The sequence below is a fragment of the Otolemur garnettii genome, unplaced genomic scaffold (genome assembly GCF_000181295.1).
Source record: "Otolemur garnettii isolate 467f Iridium unplaced genomic scaffold, OtoGar3 scaffold00187, whole genome shotgun sequence".
Lineage (NCBI taxonomy): Eukaryota > Metazoa > Chordata > Mammalia > Primates > Galagidae > Otolemur > Otolemur garnettii.
In genome coordinates, this window is record NW_003852582.1 from 108,576 (window position 1) to 113,006 (window position 4,431).

Genomic DNA, 4,431 nt, shown 5'->3' on the forward strand with positions numbered 1-4,431 from the left:
GGGGGGGGAGGTTGCTGTGAGCTGTAATGCCATGGCACTCTGCCTAGGGGGACAGCTTGAGGCTCTGTCTCAAAAAAAAAAAAAAGTATCAAAACTAACTCTCAGGCTGGGCACGGTGGCTCACAGCTATACTCCTACGACTCTGGGAGGCTGAAGCAGGTAGATTGCCTAAGTTCACGGTTAGAGACCAGGTTGAGCAAAAGACAGACTCCAGTCTCTAAAAATAGCTGGGCCTTGTGGCAGGTGCCTGTAGTCCCAGCTACTCGGGAGGCTAAGGCAAGGGGATCACTTGACCCCAAGAGTTTGAGGTTGCTGTGAGCTGTGACACCATAGCACTCTACCGAGGGTGACATAATGAGAGTCTGTCTCAAATAAATAAATAGCTACCTTTAGTCCAAGCAGGGCAAGTGGCAATACCTTATCCTAATTTGGATGGTTTTCTGCATCAATTCCAGGATGTATGTAATTTTCATCGTAGACACAGGACATTGCTTACTTTCTGGGTCACCTCAGAGACAAAGGATGGTCCATTATCATCCTGTGTGGAGGAAAGGAGACTATGAGTATTCTGATGACCTGGGAGATCATTGAGTCCACTGTGTTCAGCTTCTTGGAGAAATGGTTCCTCTGGTTCCCACTGGGGGTCTACTTGAAAAAGTTTATGGGTAGCCACAGGACACTGTGCAGCATATCCAGGTGCAGACAGAGGAAAGCAAGCTTTCTCCAAATGGACAATGCCATGGAGTAGCCAAACATGGTGATTCATTGAGGAGGAGCTGCTAAGCTGTCTTTGCAGCTGCCTGCCCATGCCATCTTCCATCTGCCTGGCCTATGGGAGGCTGCCACCTATCATCCTCTCATCCACTGAGGCCTGTTCCTGCTCTGCACTGGTATAAGAACACAGGAATTCTAAAGTCTCTGTCTTGGGCTGACAGCCCCTGGAGTCCATTTCAGAATGAGTTCCTTCAGAGGGGTTCTGGGTACCTCAGATGCTCCTTTCTTCTCTTATGATAAGACAAGCCTCTACTCAGCCTGAAAAAAGTATTTACTGATACAAACCTAGGAATCTGAGTGAAATTGCCAATCACTGAAAGGGTAGACCCCCACACACTGGGCTCCCTGTGCAAAAAGTTGCCCTTCTTTATTTGAACTGCCCCAGTCACATAAACAGTTGCAAATGGGATCCTCTCAAATGAGGTCCAACCAAATCCATCAAGGTACCACATTCTCAATGTGTATATTCATGCAGGTGCCTCATAAGAAGCTAAACCAAAGCTTCGGGTAGAAGAGTTTGTGAGAATTCTGTCTCCATTTAGTTGTACCATCCTAAGTGTCAGAGCTCCAGTCTTTAGTTTTAGATATCTAAATCTAGCCAGGATATCAAGGCCCCACAGAAAAGATCACCCCCAGTGACCTCCTTAATCGTTCTGCCAGTGGCCTGATTTCCTCTGGCAATCAGCTTGACTTTCTGGGCTGAAGTCCCAGGTGGCAATGCTACTGTCCTGATCATTGCATATTGAGGAACCTACAGAACTCCTAAACAGGCAAGTTCCTGAGGCTCATTCTCTTGGCAGGATTGAGAAAAAACACAGTCCTTTATAACAACTCAATGCCCAGAGACAAAGAGACCATCCTCTCACAATATGGTTCAGTGGTACCCAACATCACAGCGACTCATGCCTATAATCCTAGTACTCTGGGTGACTGAGGTAGAAGGATCCCTTCAGCTCAGGAGATCAAGACCAGCCTAAGCAAGAGTGAGATGCCCATCTGTACTTAAAAATAGAAAAAAATAGCCAGGCATGATGGTGTGCACCTATAGTGTCTCAGAAACCTGGGAGACTGAGGCAAGAGAATCACTTGAGCCTAGGAGTTTAAAGTTGCTGCGAGCTTAACTGATGCCACAGCACTCTGGGCAACTGAGTTAGACTGTCTCAAAAAAGAAAAAATATTGTTCAGTGGCTTTGAGAACAATGTCACCAACCTGGGAAGTCTCCCACCATTCTATACTAAAACTCCAAGGCTTATTCCTTGCTTTTCATACTATTAAAATTCTTCCTATGACTCAGGAAATCCCAAAGCCAGGATAGTCATAAGGACCTGTTTTAGTTTTCCAAAGGCATTTTGACAGTTTGTAGTACAGATCAGGGACTTCACATCTGTTGAAGGCCCTATTTAAGGGCTTTGTCATCAGTTCAAAGTCTGAGATCCAACACGATAGAACCCTGTCTCTTCCTAGACACCTTAGATAAGTAGCCTGCTGTTTGCAAATCTGTCCAATTGCAGATTCCACAAGTCCCCACATAAGCTCCCATCAAACAGGGCAGGAGAGCCCTTTTAAAGCCCTTAACACAGTCCAGCAGCGCTGAAAGGCCACTCCAGCTCTAGGATCCTGTCACTCAAATGTAAGTGAGAATTGTTCATATCATTTGTACAATGTTATTAGTGGCATATAGATCCTACACGTACCCATTCTCATTGGTATTTCTCACTTTCGGTAGCTTTCTTCTTGCCAATGCTATAAGGATGTGCTGGTGTGTTGAGGCTTTAACTTTAAAGTGAAATGCTCCAAAATGGCAGTTTCCTGCAAGTTTCACCAAGCCCTGCCAGCTGGCCCCTCCCACCCACCCCCTGCCTGGCTCCCAGAGCATGAGACCGGATTGGTGCTAGGGATCAATTGGCAGCCAGAAGGGCCCCAGTAGATTGTTTCTGTCTATTTGGTTTGTGACCATTGAATCCCAGCTATCAATTTGCATCCAGGGCTTCAGTGCCTCAGGGGCCTTTACTTGTAAAAGTCCACTAATCAGGTCCCCAGGGCTTCTATGTGGATATTTGGGGTTTTTTGTTTGCTTTTGAGACAGACTTTCACTATGTCACCCTCAGTAGAGTGCTGTGGCATCACAGCTCACAGCAACCTCAAACTCTTGGGCTCAAGTGATTCTCTTGCCTCAGCCTCCCAAGTAGCTGTGACTACACACGCCTGCCACAATGCCCAGCTATTTTTTGTTCTTATAGTCATTGTTAAGCAGGCTCGGGCTGGGTCTATACGAGCAGCCCTAGTACATGTGGCTGGCACCCTAACCACTGAGCTATGGGTGCCAAGCCTCTATGGGGATATTTGGGTTGGAGCTATGGTGAGGCACGGGACTCCCGGGTCAATTTGCACCCAGGGCTTCTATGGGGATATTTGGTTTGGAGCTACTAGTGAGGCAAGGGACTCCTAGGTCCCTTCATCATCTGAGACCTGGACTTGAAAGAACCATTTGCTTTCCAGAGAGCTTCTTGTTATCTGGGGCCCCTTGTAATTTTGGACAGGGTTCTTTCCAATGTCTTTCATTTGTTCCAAAAAGCATCCATGATTGGGCGGCGCCTGTGGCTCAAAGGAGTAAGGTGGCAGCCCCATATGCTAGAGGTGGTGGGTTCAAACCCAGCCCTGGCCAATAAATAAATAAATAAATAAAATTTAAAAAAAAAAGAAAAGCACCCATGATCAGGGGCATCCTGATCATATCTCACCCCAGGGTAACCTCTCCTTTCAACTGTCTCAAAAGACCCTTTTGTGGCACAGCCAGCAGAATGACCACAGTTTTTAGCTTACTTTAAAGGTCATATTAACCAAGAGTGAAGGATTCATGCTAATTCCCCTGGCTATGGGTGCCCACTTGCCAAACTGACCCCCCTGCCGGGCAAAGAGAGACCTTTTCTGAACATCAATCACAACATAATAGACATGAGATTAAAGAGTTAGGTCAAGGGGTACCCTCCCTAGCCTATTCCATGATGCCTAGATGGGGCATTCCTCTCCCCTTGCAGTGAACCACTTGGTGGTGGGCCACATGTGCTGGTCCTCCCTCCCACCAGGTCTACTCTCAGGCTGTGCCCCTCCCAGCATCTCTCCCCAGCGAACAGCTGAGTTCTGGTGGGAGCAAGAGGACCTCATTTATCAAAAATTTTATAAACCCAGATCATTTTGTATATCAAAAACAATGAATTTATCTCAAGCAGAGAACTTGAGACAACATTTTAACTCTTTATTGGCAGGTCAACCATTTGATTTCTGAATTTTCCTCCATAAAATTTGCCCTTTACTAAAAACTTGTGCACAAGAATTGGCCATCCTAAAAAAACTGGCATACCTTTGATAAATACTTGCAAGTAGAGGTGCCACAAACCAACAAGGGTGCCAGAAGGGCTCATTCTCCTTGTCTTCCTTTATTTTTAAGGGATTGGCCCAGCATGGTAGTTCACACCTGTAATCCTAGCATTTTGGGAGGACAAGGCAGATGGATTGCTTCAGCTCAGGAGTTCAAGACCAGCCTGAGCAAGAGTGAGACCCCATCACTAAGAAAAAGCTGGATGTTGTGGTGGACACCTGCAGTCCTAGCTACTTGGGAGGCTGAGGCAAGAAGATCTCTTCTTTTTTTTTTTTTT

At 46.3% G+C, this 4,431-nt stretch overlaps 1 protein-coding gene across 2 annotated transcripts in view; it reads right to left on the reverse strand.

Moving 5' to 3' along the window:
- Positions 1–4,431, reverse strand: part of FASTKD1 (FAST kinase domains 1) — a 61,994-nt gene that overhangs the window by 51,645 nt on the left and 5,918 nt on the right. The window contains exon 2 of one of the 2 annotated variants that reach the window (XM_023507538.1): positions 418–538. The gene's annotated coding sequence lies outside the window, so the exon portion shown is untranslated. Of the gene's footprint in view, positions 1–387; positions 539–4,431 lie in introns of both variants that reach the window. The other variant, XM_023507537.1, reaches the window with a different exon arrangement.